The sequence below is a fragment of the Chelonoidis abingdonii genome, chromosome 6 (assembly GCF_003597395.2).
Source record: "Chelonoidis abingdonii isolate Lonesome George chromosome 6, CheloAbing_2.0, whole genome shotgun sequence".
NCBI classification, from domain to species: Eukaryota; Metazoa; Chordata; order Testudines; family Testudinidae; genus Chelonoidis; species Chelonoidis abingdonii.
In genome coordinates this window covers 97,579,278-97,598,949 of record NC_133774.1, presented here as the reverse complement: position 1 = coordinate 97,598,949, position 19,672 = coordinate 97,579,278, and the positions used below count along the sequence as shown (strand labels likewise).

General features: G+C 42.9%; 1 protein-coding gene across 6 annotated transcripts in view; it reads right to left on the bottom strand.

The window, feature by feature from the left end:
- TJP2 (tight junction protein 2) overlaps positions 1-18,180 on the bottom strand; it is a 96,760-nt gene extending 78,580 nt beyond the window's left edge. For 2 of the 6 annotated variants that reach the window (XM_032801835.2, XM_075067269.1), the window contains exons 1-2: positions 18,114-18,180; positions 17,455-17,611 (exon numbers count right to left, since the gene is read on the bottom strand). The gene's annotated coding sequence lies outside the window, so the exon portion shown is untranslated. Of the gene's footprint in view, positions 1-17,454; positions 17,935-18,035 lie in introns of those variants that run through there. The other 4 variants (XM_032801837.2, XM_075067270.1, XM_032801838.2 and 1 more) reach the window with 4 other exon arrangements.
- Between the last annotated feature and the right edge of the window lie 1,492 nt (positions 18,181-19,672).

Here is a 19,672-nt window from a genome sequence, read left to right as displayed (position 1 = left end):
TAGAAGGTCTCTCTCTATAAATCTATATTATATAAACAAACTATTGTTGTATTTAAAGTAAATAAGTTTTTTTAAATATTTAAGAAGCTTCATTTAAATAGAATTAAAATGCAGATCTTATCAGTTTAGTGTGTTCCTTGCCCTCGCTTTTCCTTGCTGATTTTTTCAATGTGGGCTACAGCAGGGGGTGACTGAAGAGCACTGGGTAGAGGCCAGGAGCAGAGCCCTGGGCTGGCTGCCGGCACCCCAGACTGGTAGTGGGCTGAGCGGGGCCGGTGGCCGGAACCCCAGATCAGCAGCGGGATGAGGCGCTCAGCCCACCGCTGGCTCCACTCAGTCCGTTGCTGGTCTGGGGTTCCAGCAGCCGTGAAAGTAACACATTTCTTATAGGTACTGTCATATTGCAACCCCCCTCGGGGGGAGGAGCTCAGGGGCTGGGGATGTGTGGGGGAGCACTCAAGGCAGGGGGTTAGGTTGCGGGGGGCTCAGGGCAGGGGGTGGGGATGTGGATGATGCAGGAGTCAGCGCTGGGAGCATGGGGGTGCAAGAGTCAGAGTTGGGTGGTACGAGGGGCTCAGGGCAGGGGGTTGGGATGTGTGTGTGTGGGGGAAGTCCTGCAGCGGCGGGGGCTTGGGGCTGGCCTTGGACAGTCCCAGTTGCAGCCGGGTTATCTGGATGGTGGATGGGTCCCTGCCCCAGGCTGTTCCTATTCCTGCCAAGGGAACTGTGGGCCAGCTTGTGGGGGCACTGCATCAGCAGGCAAATGGGGAGCAGTGGCAGAAGACCCCCTGGCCTGCCACTCCCTTCTGCTTCCCTCTGAGGGGCCGCAGCTGTGCACACTACAGGGATGGCACGTGCCTGTAGTGCCCTGGTATCCAGCCACAGTGGCAAGAGAGGGGAAGCAGCACAGGCTGGGATGCGGAAAGCTCCACCGCACCTCCCGCCGGCCCCTTTCACTTGCCTGACTACCTGCTGTTTAATCTGGTGCACGGGTCCGCCAGCACCAGCCTGCCAGAGAGTTCCGGCAGCCAGCATGACCCCATCTGGGAGCGCGCCACGCGCCGTGCTTCCAGTTGCGGCAGAGCACTCCAGCATCGGCCAGCTCCGAGCGTGCACGCTCCACCTTATTTTCACTTCTAGGTTCCGGCTGCCAGCCCCTTGCCAACCAGGGTCCCGGAGGCCAGGACCCCAGCTGGCAAGGGGCCAGTGGCCAGGACCCCAGAGCAGCTGCAGGCTGAGCAGCTCAGCCCGCTGCCGGTCTGCAGTTCTGTCCACCAGCTCTTGCCAGCCGGGGTTCCAACTGCTGGCCCCACTCAGCCCGGGGTTCCATCCATCCAGGCCAGCAGCAGGCTGAGTGGGACCGGCGGCCGGGATCCCAGGCTGGCCCTGCTCAACCCGCTGCCAATCTGGGGTTCCGGCTGCTGGCTCCCACTCAGCCCGTTACCGGCCTGGGGTTCCCTTCAGCCAGGCAAGCAGCGGGCTGAGCGGGGCCAGCGGCCAAGACCTCGGCGTGCCATTAAAAAAATCAGCTGGTGTGCCACCATTGGCATGCGTGCTGTAGGTTGCCAACCCCTGGTCTACGACAACAACAATCTATTTGGACTTGTTTCTACTTCTTAAAGAAGCACTTTCCAAACCAAAATTCAAGATGTAAAAACTAATTGATGGTGTGTGCTTTTTCCCCTGCTGTCTCTTCCAGCTCAAGAACATTCCCAGGGCATGGGATAGGATTGTTTTAGTCATGGCATGATTTTGCAGCTGCAGGACAAAAGGACACTGAGGCATGTCTTTTGAGCAGTGAAAGACACATTATGAACATTAGTGTCAATTTTATTGTTACAGGTTGCACACACAACATTGATTTTCCAGGAAGCAGCAGGAAAGTTATACATTGGGATAAAAATTAAAACACTATCATGGCCATAATTTTGGCTCCTTACAGAGAGGTCAACAATTATAAATACTCAACTGCCACGTAAATCTCATCATTGTTCTACAATGACAAACATAAATGGTAAAGAAAATAAATTCGATGGTGCCTTTGATCTTTAAATAAAAATAATTGTGTGATCAAAATAGCATGGGTTATTCTCCTTTAAAATTAAGCTTTATTCTTCCATTTTGTTTATTCTCAGTAACTCTCCATCTACCATGTGGTAGTGCTGCAGTGTGGTAGTGAGAGTACATCCCAATGTTGATTTTTACTACAGAAGCCATTAAGAGAAGTATCGGTGGGAGAAATTAGAAAACCCAACTAGATAAATGTTCATTAGAGCTGCTGCATTGAACCTTAGCCCCTGGAAAATGATGTACAAGAGGGGAATTGCAAACAATTTGATTGATTTTAAATTGTGGTTTGATTTAGTTACCTATGTACCCCAGTCATATCATTAGAAGTTTACTGATCAACCAGTTAATATTTCAAGAGTTTATACACAGATATTAACCTGTAACTGGAGCAAACATTTATCAATGTTGATAAATACAAAGTAATGCACATTGGAAAACAATCTCAACTATACATATAAAATGATGGGGTCTAAATTAGCTGTTACCACTCGAGAAAGAGATATTAGAGTCATTGTGGATAGTTCTCCTAAAACATCCACTCAATGTGCAGCAGTCAAAAAAGAACGTTGGGACTCATTAAGAAAGGGATAGATAATAAGATAGAAAATACATACTGCCTCTATATAAATCCATGGTACGCCCACATCTTGATGCGTGCAGATGTGGTCGCATCATCTCAAAAAAGAGATATTGGAATTGGGAAAGGTTCAGAAAAGGGCAACAAAAATGATTAGGGGTATGGAATGGCTTCCATATGAGGAGACATTAATAAGACTGGGACTTTTCAGCTTGGAAGAGAGATGACTAAGGGGGGATAAAGCATGACTGGTGTGGAGAAAGTAAATCAGGAAGTGTTATTTACTCCTCATAAAGCAAGAACTAGGGGTCACCATATTAAATTAATAGGCAGCAGGTTTAAAAACAAACAAAAGAAAGTATTTTTTCACACAATGCACAGTCAACCCGTGGAACTCCTTGCCAAAGGATGTTCTGAAGGCCAAGACTATAACAGGGATCAAAAAAAGATCTCGATAAATTCATGGAGGATAGGTCCATCAATGGCTATTAGCCAGCATGGGCAAGGATGATGTCCCTAGACTCTGTTTGCCAGAAGCTGGGAACGGGCGACAGGAAATGGATCCCTTGATGGTTACTTGTTCTGTTCATTCCCTCTTGGGCACCTGGCATTGGCCACTGTTGGACGACAGTATACTGGGCTAATGGACCTTTGGTTTGTCCCAGTATTGCCATTCAGATGTTCTTAAGAACATGAAGACTTATGCCACTAGAAACAGAACAACCCACCTGCCTCTAGCACAAGTTATTTTTGACCTTTTACTCTAAGGTACATTATAACCTCATTAAGATCTTCTTTGCTTTTTATTAAAAAGACCAATGACAGTGTTGTAAACTCACTTCTGTTATCTGAACATGCACTTTAAATTCTAAACCCCTTAAAATATAATACATGCATCATCCCCAATATCTCAGCAGAAGAGCCAAGATGTATGGTCAATGCTGTTGGAAAGAAAAGCAAATAAGTGGATTGATGAGACATTGTCATCTGTAGTTTGATACTAGCTGAAGTTTGATAATAGAGACAAATTTCACAGATGCAAAAATCATCAGTTGTACAAGTGTTTTTTTTAAATTAGCCTAATTTTCTATTAACGAAAGTTTGTATAAAACCAAGTTTGTTCCACTGGGCAACACACACATTCAGAGGACAGAGAAATGCAGAAAGAATGTGCCATTGCTTTCCAACACAGCTCCACAAAGTATTCAGAGAAACCACACAATCTCTTTATCAGCAAGTAAGGAGTGGCTGCAAAACTCAAACAGATTAGCATATAGGTGCAGCCATGAAACAGAGGAAAAGTTATCATTTGTCCAATACTAATAATGGGGTGGAACTGTTCCTAAATAGAGTGAAATTTGCATTTGGTAACTCTTCCAATAAGTAACTTGTATCTAAGTGTCCATTTTAAGGCCTTGTCCACAGTTAACTGTTTCATAAGAATTTCCCATTGTTGCAATACCACCACTGCAGCTCCAACCTGGGGACCTCTAGTATAGATGAGGTGCTGAAATCAGTGTAGACACAGCCAAAAGAGAGTGTCTTGTCAATTCCGGTTTCAGGTTTAGGTTTTGTATCAGCAAACTTTAAAAATATCTAAGACCCACAGGAATGTTTCCATAAGTTGGTCTTTAACAGAAGCTTTTTCTTTTCTTTTTTCCTTTTCTTTCTCTTTTTTAAATGTACAAATTAAGTTAACATTCCCCTATAGTGTGTCCAACAAAAAAAATTGCAGCACCCTGGTGTAGGAGAACATGAAAATAACTGACTAGAAATAGACTACAAAACTAAACAAACTATCTAGTTCATTTACATTCTTGAAATGGAGTAAAATGCAAAAAGCAAACAAATAACAAGAACAGGGAGACCTTAGATTTTTAAAAGCTTTCAGCTTGTTTTCACCTTTAACAAGTGAGATTTGTAATACACATCTCTTTTAAAATGTAGTATTTAATTGGTCAGTGCCAAATCGATGTATCCAGGGTTTTCAGTCGAAGATCTCAAGACTTTACATAGTCAACCATTTTTAATCATATATTTTTTCATTGCAACTTAAAGGATTTCAATAAATTCAATCCTGGAAATTAATTTACCTTAAATGTAAGAGACCTTTGATATTCAGTAGACAAAGCAATACTGAAGGAAGTTCCCTAAAGAAATTAATCCTTTCTTTTCCATCTTCGGGAGCTGTGAGATTTCTAACACAGATCTTAAGCAATGTGTTTTAAATATTTCAGGAGAAAAGTAATTAAGGAATAATCAGGCTGCAAAATATCCATTTAATTTGCTACTGTAGAGAGTATGTTCTATCTTATCTATTCAGTTCTTAAATCAGAATTTTGCCCAGAGTATTAAGTGTTGCTACTGAGGACACTTCCAAATTACCAGAAAATGGCCATACCAGTCAAGGAAAGCATACACATTTCCCTAGGGAAACAACATTCTGCATCTTTTACTTCATAACACTGTGTGTTTTTAAAAGAGATTATTTTTGTATGAATGATTCCTCCTCACTGCAGATAACACAACTTTCTAGGTCTGTGTGCAGCTTTAAGGTAAATGTTTGTCTTTCGCAATTCCTCATTGACCAACTATTCATCACTTACCCTGGATGTTGCCAAAGGTTTGCATGTCTGCCCTCAGGAAGCAGTTCTCTCTTATTAAGGGGGGTAATGCCAATTGCAGCTTCTAGGATGGTTATATATTTCTTGTACCTCATTCTGCCACCAAGCTAAGTTACAATCAGTGTTCAGATGCAACATCTGAAGTCATCTCTTCTCAGAGATCCAAGCTTCTGCCTTTCTAAACATGCTGCGCATTATAAACTGGAGTAATAAAAATAACTTTTTTGTACGGGGGGGGGAGGGGAGAAGAGACTAAAATAAACTCCTGCCAGATTCCCCTGAAACGTCACCGTTACATAATTCAAACGATCTTTGAATAAAGCACTAATGAAAACGATTCAGAGACAATCATGGTTCTAAGCCTTGCCTGATAACATACACTTTCCAATTTACTAATCCTGAGCTAAATCTCCGAGGTTTATAATCTTCCAAGTACTAATAAAGTATTGGTAATTTCTCTCTCAGATCAACTCAAGGGCTAGTAAAGATGTATTCACAAAAGTTGATAGTGTTTCAGATACTTCAGAATAGAAGCACCTACCCTGTCTCTCTCTCTCTCTCACATACACACACACACACACAAACCCCACAATATATGAGCCCCCTATTCAGCTTATGTATGGTTTATTCAGCACAAAGTTGGAAGGCAAAGGAGATATGTTCACTTAAGTGGTGGTCACTTGTACAGAATTAAGCAAGCTAGAGACTCCATTATAATGCCACCTTTTATACCTTACACAGTACAAATGCCACCTCACACAACTATGGAAATCATTTTCCATATGCTGAAATTATTCCAACCAAGGCAAATTACTGCAGATACCAGTACCTTCTGGTATGTTACAAGGGTGGAGAGAGCGGAGGGGGCACGATGGTGCTGTTTCATGTTAGATCAGGGTAGTGCCAAAGCCTAGAGGTAAAATTATCCAGGGGAAATCAAAGAATCATGTTTGACCCCAAAAAGATTTAAGGCTCTAACATTCAGTCTAATCTGTGCGGAGACACACGTGCGTGCACACACACACACACACACAGTTTGAGTGTGAGTGTATGCATGAGAGCGATTAGATCTTTATTTTAAAAAGGGGATCGGAAGAGGGGAAGTGTTTGCCCTGAAGTCCTGGGCCAAAATCTTCCTTCCTCTCACTTTTATGCAGTGCCTAATAGTACCCTCTGTCCTTAAGATCCTTCCATTTCAATGGTGCTGGGTTTATATGGTCTGCAAGACACTTTGGGATATTTCAGGACTGAGAGCACTCTCTTAAATAATATGATGTATAAGATGTATTGTATGGCCACTCCTACCTTCAATCTTAAATAATATATCCTTGAATAGTTACTGCAAGATCTTTACTACTTATTGTAGTAATTTCCAGCATTATTGGCATGTCTACAGAGCAGGGTTACGTGCACTACAAGAGTGTGCTTTAGAAATCACACCAACTGGTCCATGAAGACCCTGTGGGTGTGTATTAGAAGTTCCTTAGTGTGCATTTATGTAGTGCACTGTGTTAACATGCACTTGGGATCTTCTAGTGCACACTATCAGCAACTACATGGACCCATTAGTGCGCTTAGAAATCACACCTCCATAATGTGCATTACACCCCCATGAAGACTAGTCACGCTAAGTTGACTTTATCAGGTAGCCTTATTCATAGCACCACAAGATACACAAAGAAACTGAATACTGAAGACAAGTTTTAAGGTAGCACACAGTCTCAGGTGCATTATTAGATTCCAATTCTTTGGATCAGTCTCACACAAACAAGACAAAATTCAACATCCATGGGTTCAGTAAGAAGCTACTAAAGATAATGGGCAGCTGGAAGCAATATAATTTTTTTCTTAACTAGCTATATAAATGCATAACCACCCTATAATTGCATCTGAATATATTCACATGTGGAGAATATGAAGTGTGAAAATGTGTAATATTTTAGTCAAGTTTCTTGTAACATTAAAATAGCAACATGGAAATGAAATTGACATTGCAACAATGTTTTTTCTATATAAAGACCCTCTGCTGCTATATTTGGTTTAAAAAAAACAAAATCTTCAAAAAATTTAAGGCTCTAGATAAGTATATTTGTCTAGAATCAAATTCTGTGGCAATTGAATTACATGCCCAATAGACAAAAAAGCACTTAACTACAACTTTAAACATCTGTATACAAAATATTAATAAGATCAGGAAAGTGAACTACTCCTAGAGTCTGCAAGAACAGATAATGCCATGCTGTTTACATGCATCCTGGACTTCTAATAGCTTTGGCAGCTCTAGTGCCTTTGGCAGGATTGAGCTAAGACAGAACCAGAAAGTGAAATTGACTAGAAACTGACTGGTCTATTTTCACTGCCCCACCTAATGACTGAAATACAAGTAGTAAACAACATAAATGGTGAAAAGTAAACAAAACTGTAGAAGTCCTCTCTGTTTGGACAGTCTACAGTAATATTAAAATGTACTCAAGTGAGGAAACTGATTTTCAAGTAATATATAGGGTGAAATCCTGGCCCCATTTGAAGTCCATGGGAGTTTTGACATTGGGACTTGGACTTCATTCATAGACTTTTAATTTGAAAGTGTCCTTTTACTTAAGGAATGCTCTGGGTAATAAGTTTCATTACAAACAGTTCCCAGGAAGCAATCTTCAAAAACCAAAGTCCTAAGCAAAGTGTAAAAAAAATAAAATTTGAAGTCTAAACTCCATCTCAGCCCAGAAGAGTTACCCTTCAGCCTCCTGGTTTACTCTCGGTTCATCTTAGTCTCATCTTGTAGATATTTTATCCCCTTCCACTGGCACAAAATAGCCCTATGCTGGATATATTTGGCCATTGCATTTTTTTTTTTTTCACCTACAAGGGGAAATTCTGATGGTAAAGGAGTGCTATGGAGATTTGGTCCCATCCCATCTAGCTGCCAAGATAGGCAGCTAGATGGGATGGCCAGGAGCACCACTTCTAAGGGGCTGTGATCCAGCCAGGGTGGAGACATTCGCAGCTGGCACAAGTTAGAATGAAAGCCGAAGGACAGGCCTGGTGTACAGCCAGGATCAAGGCAGTATGGTCACAAGCTACTCCAACTGCTTCTTACTCATAGTTAAGTATCTGGTCCTATGAGTAAGCAACACTCATTTCAAATAAAGAAGACAGACTCAGATGTTATTAAATATTCTTCAGCTATAAGCAAAAATGGCAAAGGACATAGGCATCTAAAACAATTATTACATTCCTTATTTGCTCTACAGAAACAATCCCTTCTGTAACATAGTTTGAGATACAGCCACATTCAGTGTTTCCTGATTATGCCTGCCTCTCGGACTTGCTTTTTTTTTTTTTTTTAGGATAAACATGTTGGAGATATAATGGAAAGAACAAGGGATTAGCTTTACTAACTGGAAAAGTATTCTGTATCTGATGGTGTGATCTTAAAAATCTACCTTCCAGGATTATTCACTTTTGTGAAACTTGATCGCATAAATATTTGCAAGCAGCAAACATAAGACAGGTTGCAATCAAGTTTCACAAATGTGAATAATCCTGGCAGGTAGATTTTTAAAATTACACCATCAGATAATCACAGGAAAAAAAAAATTAAACATCTTCCTGATTACGAGCTCTCTTAGGGAACAGAAATGCTACTATGTGACCTACTTGACCAAGCCCAACTAAGCAGCACAGCTCAGGCAAGTCATGGAATCAAGCAAATAAGGGGTGGGGTGGGGAAATGTCATCAAATAATTTAAAAAAATAAATATATTTGAGAAAATTATGAACTGTGCATATGCTCCTCAGACAGACAGAAGTGAAATTAACCTATAGTGGTGTCAGTTTGGTGGAAATGTACAGAGTGGATTTTTTTTTTTTTTTTTTGTAAACCAACATGATTAATTTTGGGCGTCTCTGCTGAAGTTTTCTACAGAAGTATAAATATGTGGATAAACCAGTAAGGATTTTTCTTTAGCTACATTTGAAGGCTGTTTTTTTCCTCATTGTTTTAGAAGATACAGTGCAGGCCATAATCATGTGTTAATCAAACTGCCACAGAGCTTGTATCATAACCATTTAATTCTTAGGGTATGGCTACACTGGCACTTTACAGCGCTGCAACTTTCGCGCTCAGGGGTGTGAAAAAACACCCCCCTGAGCGCTGAAAGATACACGCTGTAAAGCCTCAGTGTAATCAGTGCCGCAGCGCTGGGAGCACGGCTCCCAGCACGGCAAGCTACACCCGTAGAGGATGTGGTTTATGTGCAGTGCTGGGAGAGCTCTCTCCCAGCGCTGGCACTCCGACCACACTCACACTTCAAAGCACTGCCGCAGCAGCGCTTTGAAATTTCAAATGTAGCCAGACCCTTAGACTGTGTTTGGTTTTTTTCAAAGGGACTACAGAATACTTTTCCAGTTAGTAAAGCTAATCCCAGTTGGAGGAGCTTGCGACCATACTGCCTTGATCCTGGCTGTACACCAGGCCTGTCCTTCGGCTTTCATTCTAACTTGTGCCAGCTGCGAATGTCTCCACCCTGGCTGGATCACAGCCCCTTAGAAGTGGTGCTTCTGGCCACATGCCTATCTTGGCGGCTAGATGGGATGGGACCAAATCTCCATAGCACTCCTTTACCATCAGAATTTCCCCTTGTAGGTGAAAAAAAAAAAAAGTGATGGCCAAATATATCCAGCATAGGGCTATTTTGTGCCAGTGGAATGGCATAAAATAGCGTCCTGGTACAGTCAATCATGTAAGTTCTAATGAAGGCTATGCACTCGTGTTGAGGCTACCATGTCATCTGATCCTGCTCCGGGAAAGATCTCCTAGTGTAGATGCACTCCAACTTAGGTTGAGGAACAGAGAGAGAAACTAGAACAAGGTAGGATGAAATGCAACATGGAAGAAAAGGAGAAGGCCAAAGAAGATTGTCTGGCCAATGTCTACATTAGAATAACTATCTGTGCTTCAACCTGGATTTAAAACAGTTTGGCAAACAGAGAGCTCTCACGCAATTCTCAGCTATAGCCCAGATTAGAGAAACTGAAAAGAGGTATCAACCCCAGCGGGAGCCCAGCGAGGCATTGTGCTTCCCAGAGGTCCTGGCACGTAAGAGGAGAGTGACCAAGATTACATCCCTCAAATGTGCCATAGAGGAGAGGTTCTCAACCTTTTTTTTCCCCACACCCCTCCACCCCCAATATGCTATAAAAACTCCACAGCCTGCCCATGCCACAACTGCCTTTTTGCATATAAATGCCAGAGCTGGTGTTAGGAGGTAGCAAGCAGGGCAATTTCCAAGTGTTCCATGAAGCTCAGTTGCTCGGGCTTCAACTCAAACAGCAGGGCAGTGGGGCTCTGGTGCTCCAGTCACTGTGAAGCTCCAGATTTTCAGCTTTGGGCCCCAGTAACTCTAAAGCCAACCCTGGGTAAGAACGCTGCTGTAGAGGCCATGGCCTTTTCTTCTCCCCATCTCCTTTGGATCACTTGTACATACAGCATTATGGCAATGAACGACTCATGCAGAGGCTAGGCATGATCTAGTCCATAGATAGGGATAAACCATATTCAACACCAGTTATAGAAAATGTGCTAGATCCTTCACGCTACTATGAGTCAAATACACTTAATATAAATGGTGATGAGCAATTTGACCCTGTCTTCACTAACCATAGTCACAGCTTAACCATTTTAGTACCAGTTGAACTGCATAGCAGGGAGATAACTAACTGATAATGTTAGCCACAGGTTATTTTCCCCAGTGCAGAAAGTGTCTTGCATGTAAGACAAGATTCACTTCCTCACATACCCAAAATTGACACCTTTTACTTTGAGCATGTATGGATTATAGAAACTAATCATGGAAGTGACAAAGAAACAAGCCATCTGGCCCACCTGCACCCTTGTTTCAGTATTAGACAAATAACGATTAAAAAAGAATGTTAAGGAATCTTTTTAAACTCTGTTTTTTTATAGTTACAAGTCAACATGGGTGCTGTCCTGTAACAATATGCTCAGTGCTGATCATATTTAGCTAGACCTGTTGAAATAACATGGGGGGAAAAGGGCATATCAAAAATCAGGGAAGGCACTGAAACAGAAGATGAGGGCCAGAAAACTTCTTTGAATTATTTCATTTATTGGAAATGCTTTTGATCTCTTCTTAGAGTATGTCCCTAGCCTGAACAGCCCATATGGTCCCAGAGATTCTCAGAATCAGCTTATACAAAGTTGCACTAAGGAGGCTAGACACACCATGGCACAACAAGTCAAATCTGCGGGCTATTAAGCAGAGATAGCTGAAGAAGCAGATGCTAGAAGAGAGAGAGAAAACAGCCACTCTTTGTGCACAGCATCTCTGCTAATGGCTACATGGAAGGAAGGTTTCTTGGCTGATTTCTCCAGTCAGACCTCAAGGAGTAGCAAGTCTCTTTTCAACATGGCTACAGGAAACAGGCAGAGCAAATGTAAGCATAAGCATGTGTAGCATAAGCATGTGGAACCTTTGTTAGAGGAATACACACATTACTGGAGTTCAGACTTAGTTTTTAAGACAATGTGGTCTAAATACTTTTTGGAATTTGTTTAGTGTGGTTGGTGAAGAACATAGATGATTAACTCATATTAGGAGAAGTATGAACAGGAATATGTGAATTAGTATGGGAAAAAATCCAAACCAGCCCTGAAAAGTCTGCACTCCTCTGTAGCTGAATGAAAACTATACTGCGTTAAAAATCTGGTTAAAAAAAAATACTGGTTTGTCCATTTTTCTGCATAGCTCCAATTAAGAAGTATGAGGACATATGACTCAAGACCAAGCTGCGCCTTCTTGCCACAGTTAACCTAAATCTAAGCATCTTACGATTTCTCATGCTTCCTAAAAGTAAAAAACATGCAGCTATAATGTGCACAATTGTGAAGGAACCCTACAAGATCTCAGCTCACACTGAGGGTGCTCATCAACATGACAGCCAGAATTGTGTCAGGAGCTCCCCAGACCTCCTGCTCCATTATAATACAGTTCTATTTTAGAATGTTTTCAGAACAAACCATGTTCAGATTTGAACAAAAACCTCCAAAGCTATCTGGAAAGGTTTGGAGTAACCACGAGATCTGGATTCTTAGACAAAATTTATCTGAATCACCCACTCTGATGCCTTTCCAAAAACAAAGCATCAAATACATTTATTTTAAGTAATTAGGGAAAGATGTGTGGAATAGCTGTCACTGATGTGTAAAGATGTTGAGTGAGGGCTGCAGAGGCCAAAGATCAAGATTTATCCTCCATTTTGGTAGGCCAGGTCCTGGGCTGCAGTCAACACTAAGCTCTGGTTGCTGTTATGTTAGCTAGGTACGGTTTAAATAAAAATAACGTACGTGCAAGATACAAGTTCTCCAGGCCTTAATAAGAAGACAGCACACAATCCAAGGCCCCAGCATATTGATACTGTTACAGACTTATCTACATTCCAAAGCAGAACACCATTATAATCGGTAGAGCCCTGAGTGGAAACAGAATTTGTATCCACATACACCCACGATCCACAAACACGGCCCAGAGATGTAGATATCTGCAGATTTGCACGGCTCTAATAATCAGGTTTCCTGACATGAATGAAGTTGTAAGGTAGATTTGACCTTAAAAGGGTAGTAAGAAGCTCTAAAGACATCAGGGTTAACAAGTAAGGATATTGTAGAGTTGGCTGGACTCAAGGGATCTGTCCTGGAGCTGTTCTTTTTGAGGAAGAGGCTAAGTTAGTTGAGGGAGAGGGAGAAGGAGTGGCCTGGGGCTGGACAGTTCTGTTTTGGGAAGGGCAGTCCAGATATTTTTTAGATAAAACTCTGAACCTGATGGATTCTCAAACACTTTTTAATAGTTGTGAGTCTAAGGACTTGTCAACATTAAGAAAACATGCACAGATGTCCCTACATTAATGTAATTACACCAATGCAAACCTAATGTTGCTGCCATGCAAAACAGTGGTTATATTGGAGTAGATTAATTTAGTAGTTACATGGATGCTAATTCTGTTAATATAGACAAGGTCTAATTCACCACATCCCATGTTAAAACATGCCCTTGTATGCCTGTTGTGTGCATTTGTTTTATTGGTGGCTTGGTTGGACTGTCTTGGAATAGCCATCAAAGGCTCACTGAAGTCCAGTGCATGTTGGGATTAAGACTCAGACTTCATGCAATTATCTGATATGAAAAATAGCCATGTCAGAATGACTAAATTTACTTTGTCTCAATTAAACTTGATACTTTCATATCTGTTTAAAACAACATGAATGTGACAGGAAAAAATATGTATTCCAACCCCAATACACTGTAGCTCTTTCTCCATAATTGTGCATTTTTTTAAAATTGGAATGACTGATAATGCTCACAGATGGTTAAAAAGGGATTAATTGGATGTAGATAGAGGCTCGTAAAAACTGAATTGGTTTTGGTGCTTAGAAGCAAAATGCTGAGTTCTGCTGTTTAAGTGATCAAAAAAAGACTTACAAATACTGTATTAGAGATCATCTCTCTTCTATTCAGTCCAGAACAAAACACAAGACAACGCCACACAAATGGGAAAATTTCACATTTGTAACAGAATATTCTGTTTTATATGAATGGTTCAAAAGTGACTCCCCCACCCCCAAAGAATAATCTCTTCCTATATTTGGATAGAAAAATTTCTGTCATGCGTTTTTAGAGCTGTCTGGCTGTTAGTTAAAGCTGCTGGTGCCTAACATTTTCCCAATTTTGTATTTAAAATAGAACTAAATGAAGATTTGGATATTATTCAATTTCTCATAATTCAAGATGGCTATTGTCCAATTCTTTTTTCTGATGCTGTTGACACATACTCTTTAAAACAAAACAAAAACCAGTCCAACTCTGTGAACAGTGTCAACAGCTACATATTTTAATATCAAAGAAATCTCTCCTGCTTCTCCTTATGAGACACTGAACTAGGGAAGGGGGAGATTAAGCAAAGATATGGGAGACTCAATTACTGTGATGGTTTATTTTAAACTTAAAGCCTCTGTGAAGGAGCTCTGTAGAGATTGCATTTTGTGCACAATATTATGGCCAGTTTTCACCCATGCTAGGCTCTCAAGATATATTACCCACACAGCCCTCTAATTTCGCAGCTATACTAAACACAAATTCTAGATTTAACAGTTTTTGGATTATCAGGGCTATCCAGGGTGTCAAACAGACAGAATATGGCCCACTGTATTGAATATACTATACAGTGACATCATGTTACAACAGGCAGTTTGGCAACCCCCACTTAAATCAGTATATCCAAATCACTCAGGCAGTGAGCTTACTAAAATCAGATACATTCACAGAAGAAAAACCTCCTTACAAGGATGTGACCAATTTTAGACAGGTGGGTCACGTTTATAATTAGCTCTGACCAGCAACCAGGCTGTAGCATTCTTTATCACATAAATACCAAAAAGTATGAAATTCCTTCCCATTTTTGAAAATAATTACTTCCCTTCTCATCGTTATGACTACAGGCCCCATTCGAGCAAATTTGTTAAACTTAAAACAGAAAAGGCTATTAAATCATCCCCACCTCTACAACAGTACATTTTGTCTTTGCCTCTTGTCACCCTAATATTGCAAGCTGCTGCAGATTGGGGCTTTGGAGTGTAAACTCTTCAGAAAAGGAAGTAAAGTGCATTGATGAAAAGCACTAAATAAGAGCTAGGCATGGTTATTATTTTTATGTCATGTCCAACACTAAATAACCATAAGCACCAATTAGTAACACATCAGCACCAATTAGAAATGGCTTTTGAATAGTTATTTTCAATCCATAGCCAAATGACAACATAAGAGAAGAGCTCTGTGTAACCTGGACTACACTACCGAGCAGCTTATGTCAACCTATCCCTGTAAGCGTCTACACTAAAATGTAGCTTCCAGCAACATAACTCGCCCACTACACCGAGTAAGGCTTGATCTACACTACAGAGATCGCCTGAACCTTGGCTAGGGCTCTACTCCCCTGCTCCAATCTCTCACCAGGAGGCATCTGTGGAGCTCCCAGCTCTCAGTCCTGGCAGCAGGGCTAACAGTGGGAACCACCCCTGCCCCCCCCCCCGCCCCACCGCTTTGGGGCTGATAGCAGGGTTCAATTCACAGCAGGGAGCCTACCAGCAGTGAAATTGACACTCTTTGTCATTTTCAGGGCTGCTATTATTTCACATTGTGTCTCCGGCTCTTGGCTGTCAGTCCCAAGCTGGGGGGCTCCATCTGTGAGCCCCACACTGGGTTGACAGCTTGGGCTGTCTGGGCCCCTACCTGTGAGCCAGCACCCACCTGACAGTTGGAGGGGAGGTTTGAGCCCCCTGCCTATAGCTCAGGTTGTCAGCCCCAGGGCTGCCAGGCTCCAGCTTTGGTGTCCTACAATGCCCCACTTCAGTTGGTGGAAGTGCTGCTGGTAAGGATATGTGCCACTGACAAAGAGCAAGTGTGAACATGAACCTACTTTACTGTGGTGGCTGCACATTGAATTAACTTAAGTTGACTTAATTTTATAGTGTAGATAAGCCCTTAAATAGTCAATACAGTGTCAGTGTAGACGCTGTGTTGCTTACATCAACTTGCTGCCTTTCAGAAACCATCCCACAATGTCTCACATTGGCAATTAAATTGGTGCAAGTACTCCTGGTGAAGATGCACACTGCCAGTGCAAGGAGCATAGTGTGGATGTGTAAAAAACTATTCAGTTACTGCCATGGCATAGTCAACATAATTTAAGTTGACTTAATTTTATAGTGTGGACTTGCCCTGAGCTTGTCTCTCTCACCGACAAAAGTTGGTTCAATAAAAGATATTACCTCACCCACCTCGTCTCTTGAACCATAAGTGATGGTCATTAAAATCAAAGTAGATGCGCGGTAGCTTCTATGGGGGCTCGGATTTAGAGGTTTCAAATACTACCTTAGCCCTTGTCACAATCTCATTTTTTAAATCTTGTCTGAAACTTCATCTATTACTATTATTAGGAATATTGGTACTGTGTAATATTATGTTTGTGTTTAAGATTAGCAAATATTTTAAACCTAGTAAGAAATATAAAGGGGAAATGGACTTAATAGATCTGACTGAAGAAACAGAAAAGTTGTAAAAGTATTTCGGAACCCCTGAATTGCCCAGATCTTGTTTTAAGATACTTTGACACCCGGAAATGTCCACAATCCAGAAGTTTGAAGTATGGCTGGAATTCAGTGAGGATGTGCCAACATAAAGATCTTGGGAATTCTTTGTATCACAAAGACATTCTAAATTCCTATTATTTTGGTGAGTACTTCTCTCCCACCCTCCAAGAAAGAAAGAAACTAAACTAACAAAGCCTATCTGATTCCTCAGTGACAGCTCCTCCCACCTAGTATCATAGTCTCCCTGAAAGTACTTAATGTGAGAACAGAAAGATATAGGCCCATAATCCTGTTAAAAAAAAAGATAATCTGTAAATCAGATTCTCGCTATTCACACTCCCTAGAGGAGAGGTTAGTAGTATGAGCCAGGAAGAAGAGCCTCTCCCTCCTGACGCCAGGGGCAGGCAGCCTGCTGAGGCTTGCCTCCAATTTAACATGAGGCTAAACAGAGTACAACGTGCAGCCAGCCACACACACCCAATCCAGGCTTCTCTCAACCAAGGCACACAGACATGTACACAATAGGGCAGGAAAGCAGAGACGGGAGTGAGCTACAACTTCCCGATCCACATCCGAGATATGCCGGGCTCCGGAGCAGAACTTCCCCACTGGCTGGGAACAGAACTTTTGTTCAGCGCCAGCAGCCGGATGGTCAGTTCCAAGCCTCCCCAAAGTCCGGGGGTTGCTTTGCGCACCTCTGCGCAAGGAACTAGTTCAAAACAGGGGTCTTGACAGAACAAAACAGAAACAAACAAACAGGAACAATCCCTTCCCCGCTCCTGCTCCCAGCGGCACCTACGCTGGAAGAGTCCCGGCTAAAGGACTAGCGAAGTGCCTAGCGTACACGTGGGTAGGTGGGAATTACACCCTTGGGCCCCAGGTCCCACAATCCCCCCGTTGTTTCTCCTAAGGACTAAGCTCAGGCGGGTGGGTTGGAACCAGAAGCTCAGCAGAGAAGCCGCTTCAAAGGGGAGTCCGAAGGCTCAGCCCCTCTCCCGCTCCCCAGGTAAGTGACATACCTGGCGCTGGCGCTGAGCCGGGGGAAACGCGTCCGGAGCAGACGGAGCCTGCGGCAGCCCGCGCGCCTTACGGAGCTGGGCGCTCGGCGGCCCCCGGCCCGCGCTCACTCTGGGGACCGGGGTGCGGCTGCGGTGTGTTTCGGAGTCAGGCTATTTCCTGTTGGAGGCAGAGGGAAAGGAACGAGGGGGGCGGTGTTTAATCCAGGGCCGCGGCGTTAGCAGGCTCCCGCAGGGCAGGTGAGCGCGCCGCTTAGGGTCCGGGATGGGAACGGGCCCAGCCCCGTGCAGCGATCCCCGGAAAGCCCAGCAGGCACCTGCCGCTCGAGTCTCGCCTCCCCCGCCCAGTGCCCAGGCGGCGACACGCGCGCCCGGCCCAGCCCTCGCTGGCTGCCCAGCAAGCGGGAAGGAAGGTGGAGCCGGGAGCACGGAAGCGCTGCCTGCCCGAGGTCTGTGCCCGGGTCCTGCGCACGCCACCGCGCTGGGCGTTAACACTCCGCCTGCGTTGGATTAGCCCAACTCCTGGCCTTCCCCTGGCTGGGCAAATCTTCCCCGAAGTGCAGGGATCCTGCCTGGAAACTCACACAAACTTTCCAGCCCGAGCTCGGCTTTCAGCTGATCTTACACCAAAACACAGAGCCGGAGCTGATCTGCTCACTTACCCCAGACTCGGTGCCTTCTCTTCCAGACATTTACTGCCAACTTCGCCCTCTGGCCACTCCCGCGACTGGCTCTGGCTGGAGAGAGTGGAACAGGAAATACCGGTTCAAAGCCCTGGTACAATAGGTGCGATGAGGAAAGCAACTCCACTCGGAGCTTAGTCACTGTGTGGTATCTAATGAGCCACTAAATCAGTCATTGTTTTGACCTGAAACGTACCCTCTTGCTGACAGTTTTGCCTCATAAATTAGCGGGGGAGTTTGTGAGGAGTCTCCCTTCCCCTAAAATCTACGTTAAATTCCAAATCACAAATATATTAATTTAAAAAGAAAATATCAGAAAAACAGCCCTGTCTTCCCTGATCTCTGACTACTTGGCTTTACAGAGTAAAAGTTTGATAACTTTTTTGTTAGGAAATGTTTGAGATGCAGTGTGATCCATACGATGGGGAGGAGGGCCTGGGATTCAGGAGAGGTGAGTCCTAATCCAGTCTCTGCTACTGTCCTACTGTGTGACCTTTGGCAAGTCACATCACCTCTATGTGCCTGTTTCCCCTCCCACCCTTTGTCTATGTAGACTGCAATCTCCTTGCATTGGGGACTAATCTCAGTTGCAGCCTCTGCAAATCATACTACTCTTAAAAACCATTGCTGATTTGACAACTGTTCACTCTGTTTAGTCACAGAAAAAGTACAAGAACATAAGAACGGCCATACTGGGTCAGACCAATTGTCTATCTAGCCCAGTAATCCTTTCTTCCGACAGTGGCCAATGCCAGGTGCTTCAGAAGGAATTAACAGATCAGGCACCCATGGAGTGATCCATCCCGTCATCCACTCCTAGTTTCTGACAAGCATCCCTGCCCATCCTGGCTAATTGCCATTGATAGACCTATCCTCCAGGAATTTATCTAGTTCTTTTTTTATCCCTGTTATAGTTTTGGCCTTCACAACATCCTCTGGCAAAGAGTTTCACAGGTTGACTGTGTGTTGTGTGAAGAAGTACTTCCTTTAGTTTGTCTTAAACCTGCTGTCTGTTAATTTCATTGGGTGACCCCTGGTCCTTGTTATGTGAAGGAGTAAATAGCACTTCCTTATTCACTTTCTCCATGCCATTCCTGATTTCAAAGATATCTATCATATCTCCTCTTATCATCTCTTTTCCATGCTGAAAAGTCCCCGTCTTTTTAATCTCTCCTGATATGGAAGCCGTACCATACTTCTAATCGTTTGTGTTACCCTTCTCTGTACCTTTTCCAATTCCAATGTATCTTTTTGAGATGGGGTGACCAGAACTGCACACAATATTCAAGGTGTGGGCATATCATGGATTATATATGGATTTATATCTTTTTCCTAGTGGTTCCTAACATTTTGTTAGCTTTTTTGGCTGCGGCTGCACATTGAGCAGATGTTTTCAGAGAACAATCCACAATGACTCCAAGATCTCTTTCTTGAGTGGTAACAGCTAATTTAGACCCCATCATTTTGTATTTATAGTTGGGATTATGTTTTCCAATGCACTACTTTGCATTTATCAACATTGAATTTTATCTGCCATT